Consider the following 23,521-nt stretch of genomic DNA (forward strand, 5'->3'; position numbering starts at 1 on the left):
GTAAATATTATACACATTTTCTTTTATATATGTATCCTATTCTCCATGTAAAGAAAAAAATATATACAGAAAGAAACCGATTAGAAAAACACTTGCAGGTGAACATCAATTCATAAACCTTTTCAACTCGAAGTCTGAGTTTAAACTATTAGAGACTACTAGGGTGTTTAAAACATATCCATTCCATTTCTTTTTTTGCTAAACATACGTAGATGTCTTTAGAGCTACAGGACTCTTTTATTTGTTCTATGCCAATGTATCTTTTGATGTTAGATTCGCAGTTTTCATGTGCTGTTTTAAAATGCAATGATAATGGATGATTTAATTGTCCCTTTCTTATATTATAAACATGTTCTGCCATGCGAGTCTTCAGATTACGAGTAGTTTCGCCTATATACAGTATATTAACCCACATATGCATTCTATTAAATAAATTATATTTCTCTTACGTCCTAGAGGATGCTGGGGACTCCGTAAGGACCATGGGGTATCGACAGCTCCCCAGGAGACATGGGCACTGTAAAGCTTTAGAATGGGTGTGCACTGGCTCCTCCCTCTATGCCCCTCCTCCAGACCTCAGTTATTTCCGGTGCACAGTGGAGACTGGATGCACTGCAGGGGAGCTCTGCTGAGTTTCTCTAAAAAAGCTTTTGTTAGGTTTATTATTTTCAGGACGCACTGCTGGCAACAGGCTCCCTGCTTCGTGGGACTGAGGGGAGAGAAGCAGACCGACTTAAATGATAGGCTCTGCTTCTTAGGCTACTGGACACCATTAGCTCCAGAGGGAGTCGGAGCACAGGTCTCACCCTGTAGTTCGTCCCAGAGCCGTGCCGCCGTCCTCCTCACAGAGCCGGAAGATAGAAGCCGGGTGAGTATAAGAAGAAAGAAGACTTCAAAGGCGGCAGAAGACTTCAGATCTTCATGAGGTAACGCGCAGTGGTAACGCTGCGCGCCATTGCTCCCAGCTCACACACACAGGCACCACAGTAAGGTTGCAGGGCGCAGGGGGGTCGCCCTGGGCAGCATTAATATACCTCACATAACACTGGCAAAGTACTTATATACACTAAAAAGGATATATATTTCAGAATCCCCTGCCAGTATAAAGATTTAGAGCGGGAACGAAGCCCGCCATCGGGGGGGCGGAGCTTGTTTCCTCCAGCACTAACCAGCGCCATTTTTTCTCCTCAGCATACAGAGAAGCGGCCCCCGACTCTCCCCTGCTGTTAGTTAATACAGAGGGTCAAAACGAGGGGGGGGGGGGGGGGGCACGTTTATTGGCGCAAAATATGTGGTGTTTTACACTTGTTTTAAAAAGCGCTGACAGACTGGAGTTTTTGTCTCAGTATACAATGGCGCAGGGCCCTTCGGGGTCGCAGAACCGTCCCTTTTCACAGTTAGTAGACACCAATACCGACACGGATTCTGACTCCAGTGTCGACGGTGATGATGCTAAGTTGCACCCAAGGGTGGACAAGTGTATTCAATATATGATTGTAGCAATTAAAGATGTTTTGCATATCACTGAGGACCTTTCTGTCTCTGACACAAAGGTCGGCATGTTTAAGGGAAAGAATCCTGAGGTAACTTTTCCCCCATCTCACATGCTGATCGCCCTGTTTGATAAAGCTTGGGAAACTCCAGATAAGAAACTGCAGATTCCTAAGAAAATATTATGGAGTAACCTTTCCACTCCCAGGACAGGTTACGGTGGGAATACTCACCCACGGTGGACAAGGAATTTACGCGCTTGTCGAAAAAGGGGGGCGCTACCTTCCCCTGATACAGCAGCCTTTAAGAGTCCTGCTGATTGCAGACAGAAAACTACCTTAAAATCAATTTATACATACAGGTGCCCTACTAAGGCCGGCAGTAGTGTCGGCATGGGTGGGTTGCGCAGTTGCAGCGTCGGCAGATAACTTGTCATCTGACATTGACACCCTAGAAAAAGATGCCATTTTGGTTACCTTGGGTCACATTAAAGACGCAGCATAATATATGAGAGAAGCTGTGAGTGATATTGGGCTGTTGGGTTCAAGAGCCTATGCCATGGAGATCTCTGTTAGACGGTCCCTGTGAACCTGCCAAGGGACAGGTATGCTGTTTAAAAAAAAAAAAAAGACTTTGCCTTACAAAGGTGAAGTTTTATTTGGGGAGGGCCTCGCGGATCTGGTAACCACAGCGACCGCGGGTAAATCTACTCTTTTGCCTTATGTTCCCCCACAGGAAAAGAAAACACGGCAATATCAAATGCAGTCCCTTTGGTCGCATAAGTTCAGAAAGGGTCGGGGCTCTTCCTTCCTCGCCAGAGGTGGAGGTAGAGGGAAAAGAACACCAGCTACGGCTATTTCCCAGGGACAAAGGTCCACCCCGTCTTCTACAAAATCCACTACATGATGCGGGGGCTCCGCTGAGGGAGTCCGCGCCGGTGGGGGCACATCTTCGACTCTTCAGACAAGTCTGGGTTCAGTTGGACTTGGATCCTTGGGCGGTAAAAATTGTATACCAGGGATGCAAATTAGAATTCGAAGATGTGCCTCCTCACTGATTTTTCAAATCGGTCTTGCCAGTTTCCTCCTCAGAGAGGGAAACAGTGGCAACTACCATACAGAAACTGTATCATCAGTATGTGATTATCAAGGTTCCCCTTCTACAGGGGAAGGGGTTTTATTCAAGCCTTTTTTGTGGTCCCGAAAACCGGATGGCTCGGTCAGTCCCATTCTGAATCTAAAATCCCTGAACCTATATCTGAAAAGGTTCAAATTCGATATGGAATCTCTCCGGGCAGTGATCTCCAGCCTGGAAGGGGAGGTTTTTATGGTGTCACTTGACATAAAGGATGCATACCTTCATGTCCCCATTTATCCTCCTCATCAGGCGTACCTAAGATTCGCTGTACAGGATTGTTATTCCCATGTCCGACACGTTCATGGCGGACATGATGGTGTTCCTGCGTGAGCAAGGCATCACATTTATCCCATACTTGGACGATCTCCTAGTAAAGGCGAGTTCAAGGAGGAAAATTATTACAAAGCGTATCTCTCTCCCTGAGAATACTACAACAACACGGTGGGATCCTAAATCTACCAACGTCACAGTTGGTTCCAACAACTCGACTGCCGTTTTTGGACATGATTCTGGACACAGAAAAACAAAAGGTCTTTCTCCCAGAGTAAAAAGCCCATGTACTCCAGAACATGGTCAGAAACTAAATGCACTCATTTTTTAGGAAGGATGGTGGGGCCTACAAGGCCATTCCACACGGACCTTTCGGTGGGATCTTCTGGACAAGTGGTCAGGGTCCCACCGTCACATACATCGGAGCCCGGTCCCCCCGGGCCAGGCTCTCTCTCTCTCTCTCTTTCTCTCCCCTGTGGTGGCTCCAGAGTGCTCACCTTCTAGAGGGTCGCAGGTTCGGCATTCAAGATTGGGTTCTATTGACTACGGACGCGAGCCTCCGAGGATGGGGAGCAGTCACACAGGGAAACAATGTTCAGAAAATATGGTCAGGCCAAGAGGCTTACCTACACATCAATGTGCTGAAATTGAAGGCCATTTGCAACAGCCTTAAACAAGTTGAGAATTTTCTTCACAATCCTGCCTCTTCTGATCCAGTCAGACAACGTCGCGGCAGTGACGCAGGTGAACCGCCAGGGCGGGACAAAAAGCAGAGCAGAAATCACCAGGATTCTTCGCGGGGCAAAAGAGCATGTAAGCGCTCCGTCAGAGGTCTTCATTACAGAGGACACAATATCCATCCAGGAGAGTGGGGACTTCATCAGGAAGTCTTTACAGTGGTGACAAGTCGTTGAGGACTTCCTCATATAGATATGAGGGCATCACGCCTCAACAGGAAGATTCGGACGTATTGTTCCAGGTCGGGGAACCCTCAGGCAGCGGCGGTGGACGCCCTGGTGACACCGTGGGTGTTTCAGTCGGTCTATGTGCTCCCTCCACGTATTCTCATCTCAAAAATATTGAGAATCATATTACAAACAAGAGTGCAGACAATACTCATTGTTCCAGATTGGCCTTGAAGGGCCTGGTATGCAGATCTTCAGGGACTGATCTCAGAAGATCCGTGGCCCCTTCCTCACAGGGAGAACCTGCTACTACAGGGGCTGTACGTGTTCCAAGACTTACCGCGGTTACGTTTGACGGCATGGCGGTTGAACACCAAATCCTAGCTGAAAAGGGTATTCCAGAGAAGGTCGTTCCTACTCTTATTAAAGCTAGAAAAGATGTTACGGCGAAGCACCATCACCGTATCTGGAGAAAATATGTGTCTTGGTGTGAAGCCAAGGATGTTCCTACTGAGGATTTCCAACTAGGAAGTTTTCTCCATTTTCTACAGACAGGAGTGGATATGGGCCTAAAGTTAGGCTCAATTAAGGTGCAGTTTTCTGCCTTATCCATATTCTTTCAGAAGGAATTGGCTTCTCTCACAGAAGTCCAGACTTTGGTAAAAAGACCGTTACACATCCAACCTCTTTTTGTGCCCCCAGTGGCACCATGTGACCTTACCGTGGTGTTAAGTTTCCTTAAGTCACAATGGTTTGAACCGCTTCAGACAGTTAAATTGAATTTTCTCACTTGGAAAGTGATCATGTTATTGGCCTTGGCATCTGCGAGGCGGGTGTCCGAATTGGCGGCCTTGTCTCACAAAAGCCCCTATCTGATTTTCCATGCGGATCGAGCAGAGTTGAGGACTCGTTCTCAAAGTCTGCCTAAAGTGGTTGCGTTATTGCATGTAAACCAACCTATTGTAGTGCCTGTGGCTACGGGTGACTAGGAGAATTCCAGGCCCCTGGTAGTAGTCAGGGCCTTAAAGTTTTATTTAGCCATAACGGCTATGGTTAGGAAAACAGATGCACTGTTTGTCCTGTAGGCAGCCAACAAGGTTGGCGCTCCTGCTTCTAAGCAGACTATTGCTAGCTGGATCGGTAACACGATTCAGCAGGTTAATTTTACGGCTGATTTGCCGGTATCAAATTCAGTAAAGGCCCATTTCACTAGGAAGGTGGGCTCTTCTTGGGCGGATGCCCGAGGTATCTTGGCATTACAGTTTTGCCGAGCAGCTACTTGGTCGGGTTCAAACACTTTTCAAAAATTCTATAAGTTTGATACCCTGGCTGATGAGGACCTCGTGTTTGCTCAGTCGGTGCTGCAGAGTCATCCGCACTCTCCCGCCCGTTCTGGAGCTTTGGTATAAACCCCATGGTCCTTACGGAGTCCCCAGCATCCTCTAGGACGTAAGAGAAAATAAGATTTTAAACCTACCGGTAAATCTTTTTCTCCTAGTCCGTAGAGGATGCTGGGCGCCCGTCCCAGTGCGGAAACATTCTGCAAGACTTCTATATAGTTATTGCATACTTAAGGGTTAAGTTACAGTTGAGATCGGCCTATGGCTGATGCTGTTTTTATTCATACTGTTAACTGGTTATTGTATACCACGTTGTACGGTGTGTATGGTGTGGGCTGGTGTGTATCTCGCCCTTAGATAACAAAATCCTTTTCCTCGTACTGTCAGTCTCCTCTGGGCACAGTCGTAACTGAGGTCTGGAGGAGGGGCATAGAGGGAGAAGCCAGTGCACACCCATACTGTCCTAAAGTCTTTAGAGTGGCCATGTCTCCTGCGGAGCCCGTCTATACCCCATGGTCCTTACGGAGTCCCCAGCATCCTCTACGGACTAGGAGAAAAAGATTTACCGGTAGGTTTAAAATCTTATTTTCTAGAATGACAAGTGATAAAACTATTGATATTATATTTTTTTGTTTTCCACCTCAAATGTTGTCGTTTTTCTAGAATTAAAAGGATTGTTTGTAGAGTGGCACATAACACACGAGTCGCATCTATGAAATCCCTTTGTCCTTTCACTAGTAAATTTTGGTTCATATAGAGTGCTTTTCACAAGTTTGTCCTTGAATGATGATGCTCGTCTATAAATTTAAAGGAAGATGTTCTTTTAGGATCGGATCTTCCTGTAGAACCCTCAAATTTTTTGCATATACTTCTTTCTAGTTCTCTAAAGTGGGATCCATATTGGCTAATAAAAGCCCAATGTAGGGAGGAATTATCTTTTTGTATTTTATTGTTTCTCTTAGTAAATCTTCCCTCTTTGTTTTCTTTACTTTCTCCTTAGCTTACAGGATGGTATCTAATGGATAACCCTTGTTTTCAAAATGTTTACTGGCATCAATCTCAGCTTCACATACTTAATCCTCTGTACAATTTCTTTTTGCCATTTTAAATTGGCCTAAGGGTATTCCTTCCAACCATTTTTGATGATGCTGACTTGTCCTATAAATATATGAATTAGAGTCAGTTTCCTTCCTAAAAATACTTGTAAATTAAATATTGTTCTTTATATAAATATTTAACTCTAAAAACGAAACTGTTTCCTTACTCGTTTGAAAAGTTAGTAAGACATTAAAATAATTTTCATTAAGGTATGTGTAAAAAGATTGTAGACTGTCATTATTACCCCTCCAACTAAAAAAATACATAATCTATGTAACGGTAACAGCACACCAGGTTTGCCCCCTCTGTTTTCCGTGGGTCAACAGAAATTTGCTGACAGAGATGGACAATCCCTAGGTTCAAGCCTGGTGATCGAGTATGACTATCTACACGGAACTTAAGGATTAAAGTTCCATCAATAAAGTTTGCACCTCGTTATAGCAGACCTGATTGAACAAGTCATCAACCCAGTCTTATACAAGCTCAAGTTGCCTCCATTTTTAAAGATTTCCAATGCATTTCATATTTCATTACTCATGCCTCTTGTTCTTAACCTGTTTCAATCCAGGATGGCAAAAGTTCCTAAGGACCAAACCCAACATGGCATTGAATATGAGAATTTCACAATTATGAACTCTAATTCAATATCTACTAGACCGGAAAGGCTATGATCCAGAAGAACACTCTTGGACAGATGCTACAGATATTTATACACCAAAGCTAATGCATGACTTCCATGCTAAGATTCTATGAAAGCCAAAAAGGTGTCCTGGGGCCACCCGCAAAGGGTGGGGGTGCTGACATGTTCCGGAGTGTTAGAGCTTTCTTACCTTTGCAGTGTCTGTTCTGGTTGGTACCGAGGTCCAGTCACCCTGCTTCTGCATATTGCTCCCGGTTTCGGCGGGGTCCGCTGATGCGGTTCTCAGTTGAATTTTCTGGCAGTTGTCATGGTCTCTGTGTGCGGCACTGTGCTGTGCCTGCTGCCACTGCCCGCTGTCTTAGCATTGTCCTCCATGATGTCTGCTTCCTGGTGTTTGGGCCTAATTCAGAGTTCCCTTTAAAACCAGACCTGGGCACTGCCATCTTGTATTCTATCAGCCGATCTTCCACTGTCCAATCCTGGAGCTCCTTCAAACCTGCTGATCATAGTATCCAGTTCCTGTGCACCTTGGGGTATAAAGGTTATTTCCTGTTGACATCAAGTAGTCAGTACAACAGTCTCTTCTCAGGAAGTAACAGCTCTGTGCTGAGCTCTTACATATTCAGTGTTTGCTTTGATCCAGTTCCAGTCTGGTGATTTTCAAGTACCAAGTGTATCTGTTATTATACCTGTATCTTTCAAGAACTTTTTCAGTGTCATCATTACGGACCCAGCCCAGTCAGTACTTCAGTCCTTTCCGGTTCCATTCCGGTCTTCATTTATTACAAGTACATTTGCATATTTGGAATTCACTGCCTGAGAGAGTAATAAAGGCGGACTCGGTCATTGCTTTTAAGAATGGGCTAGATAAATTCCTATTGGATAAGGATATACAGGGTTATGGTGGGTAAATCATGCACAATCATAAAAAAAAAAGAATAGACATAACGGCTAAACATTCAACACAGTTAAATTTAGTCTTAAAAATATTACAATGTAGGAGATCACTAACAGGTGGAACTCGATGGACAAATTGTCTTTTTTCAACCTCAGAAATTGTTACTGTGTTATATTTCAAGGACCTTTCTAGTGTCATCATTCCAGACCCAGCTCTGTCAGCACTTCAGTCCGTTCCAGTTCCATTCCGGCCATCATTTATTCTAAGTACATTTGCACCTTTCTAGGTCTTTTTCAGTGTCATCATGCCGGACCTAGCCCGGTCAGCACTACAGTCCGTTCCAGTTCCATTCTGGTCTGCATTTATTACCAGTACATTTTCACCTTTCAAAGACTCTCCAGTGTCATCATTACGGACCCAGCCCAGTCAACATTTCAGTCCGTTCCGGTACCATTCCTGTCAGCGTTCCGGATGCATTCTGGTCATCATTCGAGTCCATTCCGGTTGACTTTTCAGTTGCATTTTATTCTTCTTTTAGAATCAACATTGATCTACAGTTTTAGTTTAATAAAGTTATTGCTATATTACATTTACCTTTATGCTTATCACTGCTATTACACCAATGATTCTTTTAAGTACAGTATATCTCCAGTGCCTTCCTGGTTAAACTCTCCTCTCCAAGCTAGGTCCACCCACAAATGCCTGTCTGAGTCAAATCCAACCCTCAGACATGACACACACTCTATTACATTTACCCCTATATTTAATAAATCTTTACACCAGATTTTTTCATTAAAACTATTACTTTTTGGTATGGTAAACTTGCACAACACTCACCAGGGGCGGATTGGTGTGGAATATCAGCCCATGAAATTCATGGAAGCAACTCTAATGGTGGTACTGTCTGATTAGGGGGTGGGGTCTGTTGAGGGGGGCAGGATCCCTCCTCATAGGGCCTGATTGTATGCAATTGCGGCCTTATTTGCTTTTGCTGCATTTGTGTCTGAGACAAGGGGCGGATTCGGAACTAAAAGATGTCCTGTAAAAAGACACGACATGGGCAGCACAAGAGATATAACATACGGTGTAGCCATGGTAGCATCACTGGATGGCAGAGTTGCTCATTGCCGTGTACTGGGTGCAGAGGGCTGCCTGTCATGTGGCGCCACATGACAACACACAAAACAGGCACCATAGACAGGTTGGCCTATCAGGAATCTTCCTCGTGAGCAATATGGGCAACCTGCCCCTAGACCCCATGAGTATAGACATGCTCAGCAGGCATAGTTAACATACTCCAAGGGCTACACAAATACACAACACACATGGAAGGAGTTTTGTTCATATAGTCCTACAGCTTAATTTACCATAGATTATTAGGTCATGCAAATAAGACAGTTGAAAAGACATTGGACAAACATACATATGCAAATATTCAATGTTATAGCTCTTTTGTTAATTGTCAGGATTTCAGCACCGTTTTAGCACTAATGTATTTAACAGGATCAAGTATTGCCCTGTTAACAGTCCATATAGATCTGTGATTCACCAGTCTTTTTGGTCTGCACCTTCCAGAGTCCTCCATATGAGCATCCGTGCTGGTGTCAGGCAATGCCTGCATCTGCAGTCATCAGTACTGTTCTATGATTGCTGGAAAGAGACCTCTGGCGGAAATAGAAACATTAAGGACATGGCGGGTCATTCTGACCCAATCGCACATTGCAATTTTTTGCAGCCATGCAATCGGGTCACAACAGTACATGCGTGCGGGCCGCAATGCGCAGGTGCGGGCAGTGACAAGTAGAATGAAGAAAGCATTTGCAGCGGCGAACACAAGAAGATTGACAGGAAGAGGCTGGCCGGGGGTGTCAACTCACCATTTTCTGGGAGTGTCAAAGAAAACGCAGGCGTGCCCGGCCGTTTGCAGGGAGGGATCCTGACGTCATCTCCAGGAAGGATCATCGCAGCAGGTGAGTAAGTCTTGAGCTGTGCAGAGAGTGCACAAAGTTTTTGCTTTTGCAGCTCTCTGCACAGCCGATCGCAGCCCTGCACAGCTCTAACCCCCTCCCCTGTAGGAGGCGATTACCTGGTCACAGCAGTGCAAAAAATAGCCTGCGTGTGAGCAGGTCGTATTGACCCCCAGGGAGCATATGGGTGGTTTTAACTACTCTGTGTTTCTTCCTGTTTTTTCTGTAGTCAAGCATGAAGCAGACACTGGAACACTAGAATCATCTGATCGTTATGAGAAAATGTTCAACCCATACATCAGACTTCTTCACATAACTCCTAGATGGGCATGGGACAAAAATGGCATGCTGAGTTTTAATGTGATTAACAGTGACCTCAATTTCATATTAGTTACAAACTACAAATAATTTTCTGGTTTATAAATATATTTAGTTTTCATTAGACCATGTTCTATAATTTATATTTCTGTAATTTGTTTTATCTTTATAAGATCTTTGAAGTGTGTTCAAGAAAATTTCAAAAGCAAATGAAACTAAATTTATAACACAGCTTCTTGTCAAAGCCATATAATAGATGCACTGAAATATAGAACAAAGAAGCTGGATGCTTGTGAACAGGCTACTTATGCTTGGAAACACCAGGTGACCTGTCCAAGTGATGCCAGAGAGTAGGGATTCTGCTAGGTAAAGTGACTGCAGAGGAGATATTTAACTTATGGTGATCAGTAGCTACTGGGAAGCACATATGTCAACAGCACATTAACACTTCTGGTATACTTTTAATCTAGAAATGGACATTGGGAGCCTGCCATCAAGTGGGATGCAGTTAATTTACCTGCTGTTGGGATCTCGGTGGTTAGGAGACTGACGCCGGAATCCCGACAGTGTGGCAAGCGCAGCGAGCCTGTTAGGGGACTTGCTGTGCTTGCCCCCGGAATGCCAGCTGTTGGAATTCCAGCATCAGTCTCCTGACCGATGGGATCCCAACCGCCGGTATTACATACCAGAATCCATCAAATTGTTGTGGGCTTCCAACATCAGATGCAAGTGATGCGATGACTACTAGCCATTGCATCATAACCATTTGATGGTTACATGTGCGCAGAAGCAGTTGGAGCTTTGCTTAGGTGCACCTGAGCTGCACACACCATTTCCTGTGTTTGCAGCTGCATACAAGCTGTCAGCCATTGCATGGGCATTGGAAAGGAGCATCCAATGGCTCTGCAACCAGGATTTGCACATCAGTGGTTTCTAAATATTGGCTTCTGATATCCATCCATAATCTGTATGTATACAGGTTATAGTGAGCTTACTTGGAGTGTAACCAGTAGTGACTGCTGCCCATGGACTGCAGTGCAAACCCCACACATAGCATGGGGGGAGGGGTGCAGTTAACACGTAAACATACCTTTAATGTTGTATGTAATATGTGCAATGGCTGCCTAACATCGGGGTTCAGTAGCGCTGTGTGCATTTAGGATACAGCACTCAGCTTCTCCTTCCTGTATAAGGCCGCTTTCAGACTACCATTGGCTTGTTTCATAGGAACCTGGGGGCAGGCTTATATAGGAAGGAGAACTGAATTCTGTGCCCTGAGTACAGCGGCAGTAGCTGTGAAACATACAGCACTGCTGATCCCTGGGGTCAGTCATCATAATATTACATAACAGTGGAGCATCTTCAAAAGGTGCAAGGTGTGCAGTGCACATGGGCCCCTGGGTCAAGGGGGCCCCACACTGTACACCCTGCATTGATTTCTTGAATACCTACCCCTCCAAATTCCCTCATAAGTGGCAATAGGACTGCAGAAATTACTGGGAAAATGTTGTGGCAGCCATTTCCCCTGGGCTCTGGCACAACGCTAGGGTCTCCTTGTGTCCATGGTGCTCAAAGTCTGTACTACATCGCCAGCTAGAGAGAGGTGGCCCAAACAGAGACTACACATGGGCCCCCTCCTCTCAATATGACATGTTACGTACAACATTAAAGGTATGCTTGTATGTGTTAAACACCCCCCCCAAAAAAAATAAAATAAAAAAAATAACAAAATTGTATAGTCTGCGCTGTAGCCCATGGGCAGCACCCGCCACTGAGTGTATCTCAACTCAAAACAATGTATAATTAAATTCATGTTGGGTAACTCTTGACACTACAGAACTTACTATAGTATATATAGTAGCTACTATAATACAGTATCTATAATACAATAATTACATTTCATAAAAATAGTGTGAAAAAGTACTATATATAGCATCTATACTTACTTCCTCCTAACATAGAACCATGGTCTTTGCATGTCCAGACTTCCACAGCTTTGTTTCTACATGTGTGGCTCGATTAACTTTACTGAACTCTCCAACCATACCCTTGTGTCCTTTCTTACTGTTGCTTCAGTCATGCCAAATAGCCCCTCTTGGCACAGTAGGTCCCGTGCGACTCAACCGCACCAATGGCGGGATGTAATGTAGTTTGTGAGATTAACGTGCCTGACAAAACTTCTCGCACATTAGAAGGTACGTGTTCATTCTGCAACTCGCACAATGTAATGGGGTGTGCATTTTTGGTCCCAAATGTAAATCGCATGTGACTTTTCGCAAAATTTCACACCAGGAAGCATGCAATTTTTTGGACCAACTGGAATGTGTTTAATTTTGTAAGTTGCACAGTGTGCAATAAAGGCACCAATTGGCTCACAAAAGTCTCCTGAGTTATGTATCACACACCCTATATAAACCCCTGTCATCTATTTTGTGCTTTAATAGGTAGGAGATTTTGGAAGGAGCAGGAGAGTTTAGTGTGCAAGAGAAGTGTTTTATTTTGAGCTGCAGAATGTCCTGTGGTGCCCTGTCTGCTGTATCAGTCCAGAGGTGCCCTGTCTGCTGTATCAGTCCAGAGGTGCCCTGTCTGCTGTATCAGTCCAGGTGTGCCCTATCTGCTTTAAAAAGTCCTGGGGTGTCCTGTCTGCTATATCAGTCCAGGGGTGCTGCTAAGTCTGCCGTATCAGTCTAGGGGTGGCCTGTCTGCCGTATCAGTCCAGAGATGTCCTGTTTGTTGTATCAGTCATGGGGTGCCCTGTCTGCTGTATAAATCCAGGGGTGCTGCTAAGTCTGCCGTAGCAATCAAGTGGTACCCTGTCTGCCATGTCAGTCCAGGGATGCTGCTAAGTCTGCCGTTTCAGTCTAGGGGTGCCCTGTCTACCGTATTAGTCCAGGGGTGCTGCTAGGTCTGCCGTATCAGTCCAGGGGTGCCCTGTCTGCCATATCAGTCCAGAGGTGCTGCTAAATCTGCTGCAGGCAGTAGCGGATCTTGCCACGGGCAAGACTTTTGCCCGGGGCGCCGCCTTCCGGAGGGCGCTGGCGCCATCCGGAGGGTGCCGCACCATGGCAAGATCCGCCACTGCTGTGCCCTCCGCTGCCCGCTGTGTTCCCCGTCTGTGCCTCCTGTGAAGGGAACTAGATGCGTAGCGTCTAGTTTCCCTTCGTGGAGAGTACCTTTGCTGAACGGTGCGCAATGACGTCATCGCGCACCGCACAGCATTCAAGCGGCGCTACTAATGTACAGGGGGCGTAACTGACCACGCCCCCTGTATTAAGCCACGCCCCGTTTCCTGCCTGGGGCGCAGAGCGGGCTTGAACCGGCCATGAGTCCAGGGGTGCTGTTAAGTCTTCCGTAGCAGCCAGGGGTGCTCTGTCTGCTGTATAAGTCCATGGGTGCTCTTCCTGCTTTATCTCAAAAAGGGGTACTCTGTCTGCTTTATCTGTAAGGGGTGATCTGTCCGTCTATCCAGGGGCTGTAAAATTAAAATAATAAAAGCTAAAAACCAAAAGCCCAAAATATAATTATAAAATTATTATTATTATTATTATTATTACATTTTATTTATAAGGCGCCACAAGTGTTTTGCAGCGCCGTTCAAAGGACAGTACTGGGAGACAAAACTTAGCATTACAGTAAATAAATAACAAAAATAGAGTACATGTAACAAAGAGCACCACAACTCTCAAAACATAATACAGCTAAGATGTAAGTAGTGAGGGAGGAACCATCGTACTACTTGGAGCTAGTGGTCATAGATGGAGATTGAGCCTTGACCAGCAGGAGAATAAACGGGTAAAGATGGTCGCTGAGTAGGAGAGAGCTGCGAGTGAAATGTGTCGAGAAGAGGGCTTTGACAACAAGAGGAAATAGGGCCCTGCTCTAAAGAGCTAACAATCTAGTGAGATTGTATATTTTATATATATATATGTATATATATATATATACTGTATATATATATATATATATATATACTGTGTATATTTATATATATATATATATATATATTTATACTTAATTTTTTTTTGTGTGTGTGCTGTACCCCAGTGTACTATACAATTTTTATTTTTATTTTCATGAGTACTGTGACACTGCCGGTCAGACCACAGTATATTATTATTTCCCACTCATACATGTATTGTGTGATGCTGTCGGTGATGTCAACCGCAATGTGTAATTATTATATATATTTCTGACTCATTTGTGTGACGCTGTTGGTAAAGTCAACCCCACTTTGTGTTGATAAAAATGGAGGATACTACTAGTGTTGAAGCTGCTACCACTAGGCATGACATACACAATGCAAGTCCGTCAATGTCATCTGCTAAGGCAGATGCCCAGGGGCTTAGAAGGCTTAAGTCAGGGTATGTAAACTCATTTAATTTTACAATGGTAAAGAAAAAAAAATCAAAAGGAAAGTTAGCTGCAGAGGCAGTAAGACAAACTGCACATTCAGAATCAGAACCACCAGACATTCTTCAGGAACGTTTAGGGGTGTCCACGTCAGCTGACATTTCTCACACTTTCCTCATGAAGAACCCTCTTTCACCTCCTTCCACCATTTCTAAACCATCTGCACATGTGGGGAGCAGTACACGTAAAGATGGTGATGAATCTGATGTGGAGGACATAATACAATTGAGGATTCGTGTGTGGAAGTGGGACAGGATGAGGGGGATATGTGTGTACTATCTGACAGTGAGGATGGTGATGTTGTTTGTGTATGTCAGCCACCGGTGGCTACAGTTGTTGACCGTGATAAAAAGAAAACCATTGCGATGGGAAGTTTTATTTATCAATATATTTTCAGTAGTAGTAATAATTTTTAATGAATTAATTAAACATTTAATATATTCTGTTTGCGCTCCCAATCATCCTTTATTCTATGGGGGAGATTCAAATGTTTGAAAAGTCGGTTGGGTGTTTGTTTATTCCTGTCTATTAGATAGGAAAAAACAGAAACCCAACTGACTTTTCAAACATTTGAATCTCCCCCTTTGTGTTCAAAACAGACTGGAAATGATTGGAAATTAATGTTAGGGAGGTTAATAAAACTGTAGGAACAAAAATACCCTCCGATTCTGTGGTATTAGTTGTTTTTATGATGTAAAAAAACCAAACAATTCTACAGATCCAAAACCAAATCCCGCAAGGGCGGTTTTGGCAAAACCAATACAGACCCAAAACACTAAGGAGATACAGATACAAAACCAAAACTTGAAAAACGGCCTAGTGTATACCCCTAATAATATTTTAATACATCTGTAAAATCCATAAAACAGCATTACATAAGCAAACATGGCCTTGTGAGATTGGATGTTATGAATTTTCTGTTCTCCCCATTTAGGGGTATGAGCTCATGGACACAAGTCCCAAATCACTTCCAGTCACAATAGCAATGTCCTCCCAATGCATTTTGTGTGTAGTGATTTCCACAGGGATGTGTCTTAAACAAAAATAGGTGTCTCATCAGTCTCGGTTTAACACAAACAATATATTTAAAAAATTAAAACAAAATGAATATACATATACATATATAAAAAGTATATATATATATATATATATACAGTATGTATTTTAAAAAGTCTAATTGTTTAAAAAAGATGACCTGAAATATAACAAATCAAATAAATGATAAATTGTTTACATCTCTTATGGACATTTAAGACATAAAAACAAATAGAGTTAAATTCAAAATTAACCGTTATATCTAGGATATACGCACAACGGAATTTGCTGCGCTATATAAGAAACTGTTAATAAATAAATAAATAAATAAATAAATATACACATATTAACAATCTATTTGTGATCAATTGTATTCTATATATGGGAGAACATACATAGACTACAAATTATCACAAACAGATTTAGTATAATATATATATATATATATATATATATATTAGTGTAATTATTTATTTTCATGCAGTTTAAAGGACAAGTTGCTAATTGTTTGGTCACAGGTCACTTAACTAATTTTTTTATACACATTTGACTAACTGATTTGAAAATAATAACTTTTCGTAATTGCTGTACTTTGCATTACACATTTTTTTTTAATTAAGGCTAATGATTTTACCATTATATTCAATATATTCACAATGTAAGTTCACATTAATCATTTGACACATCTAGTAGTTTAACTTTCATGTAATTATGTGAGTGGGTGTTTATTAAAAATTTGGAAATATAACTTAATATCTTCACAAAGTGTCCTCACATGCACTCATTCATTTTAATTCTTATTATTTGTTTTACAATGTTTTTAGTTCTTACCTATCTGTTGATTGATTTTGACAACACATTTGTTAGTTTGAAAGAGTGTGCATATTATCGTGGTCATGACAATACACAGATATTAAATATTTGAAAATAAGTATTACATTTAAAAGTTACTATAACGCAAATGTCATTAGCGTACAAGTTTTTTTTAACATATCAGTAAATAAAATCCAAAGTAGACCATAAGCAAATGCAACATCCGATTTCTAACTTAACCAATGTGCCCTATTTGAAAAACAAACAAACTATAAATATGCTTATTAAGTGGATACTGAAAAATACAGAGTAATTCAGTTCCGAGCAGTAGTGATGTGTTCATACCAGTACTGAAGATGGGTGATCCAACTGACTGTGGAAATTATCAAACAACTGCACTTATTCCACATGCTAGCAAGGGCCTACTCAGGATCATCCAATGGAGACTACAATTGTGTATGGAGCATGAATTGCCTGAAATACAAGTAAGGTTCAGAAAAGGAAGAGGCACAAGACACCATAGAGGATGTAAAGTGGTTGCTTGACAAGACAAAGACCTATCAGAAAGACATATTCATGTGTTTCATTGACTACAGTAAGGCATTTAACTGTGTCAATCATGAAAAGCTCTGGAAAACATTATGAAACATGGGCATACCAGAACATCTGATTATCCTCATACTAAATCTCTAATAGATCAAGAAGCTTTAGTTCAAATAGATCAAGGAGAAACAGATTGGTTGCTCCTTTTTATTGAAATTCCTTCATTTTTAGGTGTATTTGAGCTGGTTCAGAGCACCTTATTGTTTTATATCTTAGTCTCTGTACAACCACACCCAGTCTGATTATCAGACTTGTCACAGCACAGAGTGTTTCAGGTTTCAGGTGATGAGACTACTGATAATAAGGAAGGTAGTGACCTGTTCTTTTTTAATGATTTAGGTATGTGATAGACATGATAGATAATCTTCATTTGTGCCATCCACTCTGTTGTTCTATGTATGTTGAGTGCCCACCAGTACATGTTGCTGTTCACCTGATATTCTGATACCACTGAGATCTTCTCTAGACCCTGCTCCACCTGCTGAGACATCATCATCTCAAGCACTTGCACAAGAGTACCACAGAATCACCTTCAAACATCTGTGGACACTCCAGCATCCACGTACTAATTATATTCGCCGCCCTGTTGGTAAACAAAGACTGTTGCTGTGTCTTTTAACCTTTTGCTAATATTCTTATGAAGAGGAACTTGCTCAAACCTTCAAGTTTTTTCCATACTCCCTCCAGCTGTAATAATACCTTGGTCCCTGCCAAGAATTCAAACCAATCGTAGATCCTGACAAAAAGCATAGACAGAATATTACCTTCTACAGGGTTTTGTCATTTAGTCTTTCAAAAATGTGCAAGTTTTTATATAATATAGCTTGCCAAATAATTACAACCATTAATATCATGGTTTGTTCCCAGCTAATCAGCTGTACCTGTATTCACCTGCAAAAAACTTGTCTCTGACCAACAGCCTTTGCCAGATCACTGAATCAACCTTGTTGATAGTTTATTGCTGATTTATGTTGCTTGCTCCAATATTTTTGCTACTGCGGAATAGCTTATTCCAGTATTTTTGCTACTGCAGAATTCTGCCATTTCCCTAAGACACCTGTCGTCCCACTTCCAGCAATCTGATTAAGTCAAAATAGCTGCAATACCTGTAAGCACTAGTCTGTGTATTCATGTTTATAGACTTCAGTTGTAAATGTTTATGGACTGCAGTTGCTATTTCCCATGTTTGTATACCTTGATACTGTACCTTGCACTGTTCCACAACTTTTCCTGCAATTGCTTCTGTTCTCAATGTTTAGCATCAGTATTCAGAGCCTGATTCAGCCCCATATGCTGTGGGGATTCGGTTGCAATTGACCAAATATGGTTTTTGTCAGCACATGTGCCTGAGCCACAGTGCGCATGTGCCGGCATGGTGTTGCTGCTCCAGTTACAATGCCCTGTTAGCCGCAGTCCAATTAACAGACTGCAGGTGTTTGAGAGCAACAGTGGTGATCGTTGCTGAAGACAGGGACTTGACACCCCTAGTGGCGGCCAGAGGCGTAACTAGGGCTTTTGGAGCCCAGGGCAAGATCAATAATGGCGCCCCCCCCAAAAAAAAACTACAAAAGGAAAGAATGTGCGCATGCCACCGGTGTCACTGTATATAAAGATGTTAGGGTGTGTATGTATAGATGTAGTTGCAGTGGTCAAAGTGCAATTTTTGAAGGGGGAATGAACATGTGAAGGTTGCAGTTATGCGCGCGCGCTCGCTCCAGGGAACAGGGGGCGTGGTCACTCAAAAGGGGGCGTATCCTTCAGTGTAGTAGGACCCCTTATACTATCTAATACTGGTGCCCCTTTCACATTATAGCACACGGTATGAGCCGAAATTCACATTATAGCACACGGTATGAGCCGAAATTCACATTATACCACACAGAATGAGCCGAAATTCACATTATAGCACACGGTATGAGCCGAAATTCATATTATAGAGTGAGGGGAGCCTACCCCCTTAATTAACTAATCCTGCGGGGCACTGTGGTGAGGGGAGCCTACCTCCTTAATTGACTAATTGCAGAGTTTAGCAGCGGAAGGGTTGCAGCGGTTTCTCACCCCAAGCTGCAGCGCTTCTGCCACCTCCGACACTCCACGTCTTCGGCGCCACCCGAGATGCAGAGCACTGCAGCGGGGATGCACCCTTTTCAGTGTGGCCTGCTGCGCTCCGAAGGGGGATCTTCTCTCCTGCTGCAGGATCCCGATGTGCGCCGTCCTCCCCGCTGTTCCGCGCCATCTTCTTTAAGCCAGCTGGGGTCTTCTGCGGGTCCTTGTTCCGGTAAGTGGGTGTCCTCCGTGATGCCGGTGCTCCCGTCGCTGGTCAGTCTCCTCCCTTGCTGCAGGGTCCCGGTCCACTGAAGGTTGGATGTCCTTGTCTCTTCTGCGGCGTCTTCTCCACTCAGCGCAGACAGCTCTGGTCGCTCTGGTGACAGGCGCAGGCGTGGGCAGCTCCTCCCTGGTGAACACAATCACGTTACATCACACAGTGGCGAACACAGTCATGTTACGCCACACAGTGGTGCCCACATTCACGTTACACTACATGGTGGTGCCCACAATCATGTTATGTCACACAGCCAGCCCTCACGGTCACTTCTGCCCTCACTGCAGCTCTCCTTTCCAGTGTCCAAGTTCCGGACCCACCCAAATAACCTTCAATGCCTCCCTATCTAATTTCACCTCTCTGCTCCTAGATACCGCCGGCGCCATGAGATAACAGCGTATGGGGTGAGGGGGGGGGCAACGGGAGAGCAGCTACGCCGTCCGACAGCGCCAGGGAGACCACAGCGCAGAGACAAGCTACAGCGCCCGGCGGGCAGTCTATATTACACGCTGACAAGGTTGCCGGGCGCTGCAGCTTGTCGGCTGCACGCTGGTTTCCCTTGTGTGGCGCAGCCCTGTGCGACATGTGTGGGTCAGCGGATGCGCCTACAGCGCAGATGCGCTGTGGGCAACGCACCGTTGGCCCACATGCAGTTACGGCACTGGACACCACTGCAGGAGTAGATGATAGATAGATAGATAGATAGAAAACTCAGAGCCTAAAACTAAAATTTAGTTAGTAACAAAAGAAAATAAGAGTGAATACAGCCTGTCTTCCTTATGCTTCACAGTCTCTCTGAGCGAACACAGGAATCCTGCCTCCTTCTTCCCTGCAGCCTACTGGCTGCACACAGTTTAACTTGACTGACAGCTGGTCAGTTTGCTCAGCTCAGGGTGGTTCGGTTCGGGCAGTGGCGACAGGGTAGGGGGAGAGACTATGTGGGGTGGGGGGGGGGTGGGGGGGAGAAGAATCGCAGGGGGCTGGGAGGCTGAATGCAGCTTAACTGTCCAGTTAAGACAGTTGACAGCTGGTCACTTTGCTCAGCTGGGGATGGGGAGGGGGGCGGTTATGATGAAGGGTAGTGGGGAGAGTAAGACTATGCATGCGGGATGTAAATGCGGAGGGGGGGAAGCTGTATATATGAGTATGCGGTTGTGGCATGGAGCGGGAAATGCTGGGTGCTATCGCGGCTTGGAGGGGAGGAGAGATGTGCTCGTGGAGGGGTGCTCCATATAACAAGAGCCAGCTTACCTTAACCGCGTATCTGCAATGTGTGGCGCCGCCCCCTAGTGGCGCCGACCCTGCTAGGAGGAGACACTGGCGGCGGGGACGGGTCTGGCGGCGGCCGTGGCATATAATGAGTCATTGTAATGCCGGCGGCTGAGGGGCTGCACTGCCGTACGTTCCGCCACTGTTAGGGGCATACCCTAACTGCCCGGCGCCGTGACCATGCATTTTTTGACTGTCGCATGGGGCGAGCGGGCCGTGTAGGTGCCCGTGGCGCCCCCCTCTGCTGGGGCTGCCACGGCGCCCAGGGCACGTGCCCTGCTCGCCCCATGCTAGTTACGCCTCTGGTGGCGGCTCATGTGCTTAAGCCAATGGCTGTGTCTTCAGATACAGATTCACCAGCCTTGGCAGCTTAGTTGTACCGGACTTCCTGAGCAAACTTAGAGTTGCACAGGTGTCAGATGGCCCTGCTGATGTTTGCTATGTTGATTATAGGCTGTGTCTTCAGATGCAGGCAGCAGAGCTGAGAAGCGGCAGAGAGAGCCTTCTTACAAAAGACTTCAGATGCAGCAGCAAAGACTTCAGATGCAGCATATGCACTGCTACTGAAGACACAGTACTGGACTTTGTCCACCTCTGATTCAGGCCCTCAGATCATTGTGTTCTTGTTTCCCAGCCACTGTTCCACTACTGTTGAAATAAAGGTTAATTCACTTAAAACACATTCTGGCCTAGTTATGCATTAATATTTAAGTTTTAGTATGAGTTTTAAAGGAATCTTGAGATAAGCGAGAAGAGACCTGAAATATTAGCAAATATGCCTCTGTCCCAATGCAAATGACAGGAATGATTCAGTGTTCATTTTGTTGATGAAAATATTGACTAAAAGTAATCGTCGACTACAGTTTATTTTATGACTAAAATTGGACTTAATTAGACTAAAATGAAAACCGAGATCCACTGACTAAATCTTGACTAGAACAAAGCAAAAAAATAAAAATAAAGTGACTAAAGGGCCCTACACACTTGCCGATGTGTGTGGCCGATAGAAACAATCTCGTTCAGTAATGAACGATAAATCGTTCATATCGCTCAGTGGGGGTAATTCATAGTTGATCGCAGCAGCAAATTTGTTAGCAGTTGGGCAAAACCATGGGGGTCATTCCGTCCCGATCTCTGGCTGCAATTTATCGCATCGCAGCGAACGAGTCGGAACTGCGCATGCACCGGCACCACAGTACGCCGGCGCATGCCAGCCGTCATTGCCTAGTGATTGCCTCTGAGGCGGACGCTGGCTGGGATGGGGCTAGACAGCGGCGTTAAGCCGCCGTTTAAGGGGCGCGGTCCGGCCAATGCAGGCGTGGCTGGACCGTTAGGGGGGCGGGCCGCTGCAGCTGCGTGACATGACACACAGCCGCTGCGGGCCCGGGAGCGACGAGTAGCTCCCAGCCAGCACGCTTAAAGCTGTGCTGGTCGGGAGCTACTCTTGAAGTGCAAAGGCATCGCCGCTGTGCAATGCCATTGCACTTCTGCGGGGGGAGGGGGGGCGGCACTGACATGTGGGGCAGACTAGCCCTGTGCTGGGTGTCCCCCCGCATGTCAGTGTGAATGATCATAGCTGTACTAAATTTAGCATAGCTACGATCAACTCGGAATGACCCCCCATGTGCACTGCAAGGGGGGCAGATATAACATGTGCAGAGAGAGTTAGATTTGGGTGGGTTATTTTGTTTCTGTGCAGTGTAAATACTGGTTGCTTTATTTTTACACAAATTAGATTTCAGTTTGAACACACCTCACCCAAATCTAACTCTCTCTGCACATGTTATATCTGCCCCACCTGCACTGCATATGGTTTTGCCCAACTACTAACAAATTTGCTGCTGTGATCAACTCTGAATTAGGTCCCAGTGTGTATGCACCAACAATAAACGATGCGTGTCCCCGCGGTCGTTCATCGCTAGCCAATTTGGACGATGGTCATTAATCGTTGAAATCGACAATCATCCAAATCGGAAACGTCGGCAAGTGTGCAGGGCCTATAAGACTAAAACTAAATTTAAAAGGTGAATATCACACTGAAGCACCCGGTTCCTGTCAATGCAGTAGACCCGGCACTTTGGTGTCACCCCTTCCGAGGGTGATACCCAGGTGTGGGGCGTACCCCCCATGCCCGGCACTGTCAGTAGCCTCCCCATCCCGAACATAATAGGAATCATGTTTTCTCTTATGTCCTAGAGGATGCTGGGCTCCATTTTAGTACCATGGGGTATAGACGGTTCCGCAGGAGCCTTCGGCACTGTAAGACTTTTCAACAGTGTGAACTGGCTCCTCCCTCTATGCCCCTCCTCCAGACCTCAGTTTAGAAAATGTGCCCAGGAGACTGGATGCACACTAGTGAAGCTCTACAGAGCTTTGCTGGAAAAAGACTTTCTTAGGTTTTTTATTTTACAGGGAAGCTGCTGGCAACAGCTTCCCTGTTTCGTGGGACTTAGGGGGGGAAGTAGGAACCAACTTCTCAATTAGTTAATGATTCTGCTTCTGCTGACAAGACACCATTAGCTCCTGAAGGGTACTGAACACAGCCCAAGCCTGGCCAGCGTTCACTCCCACAGCACTGCCGCCACCCCTAACAGATCCAGAAGTCAGAAAACTGGTTTGAGCCTCTACAAGAGGTAGAGTTGAAGTTTCTCACTTGGAAAGTGGTCATGCTGTTGGCCTTGGCCTCAGGCAGACGAGTGTCTGAATTAGGGGCTCTGTCACACAAGAGTCCTTATTTGATTTTTCATGAAGATAGAGCTGAACTGCGGACGTGTCAGCATTTTCTTCCAAAGGTTGTGTCTTATTTCCATATCAACCAACCTGTGGTGGTGCCAGTGGCTTCTGACACCTCAGCCGTTTCAAAGTCCTTGGATGTCGTCAGAGCGTTGAGGACTTATGTTGCAAGAACGGCTTGGATAAGGAAAACAGAATCTTTGTTTGTCCTCTATGACCCCAACAAGATTGGGGGTCCTGTTGGTTTATCGCTTCCTTATGCCTTTTCCAG

This window comes from Pseudophryne corroboree, chromosome 5, assembly GCF_028390025.1.
Source record: "Pseudophryne corroboree isolate aPseCor3 chromosome 5, aPseCor3.hap2, whole genome shotgun sequence".
NCBI classification, from domain to species: Eukaryota; Metazoa; Chordata; class Amphibia; order Anura; family Myobatrachidae; genus Pseudophryne; species Pseudophryne corroboree.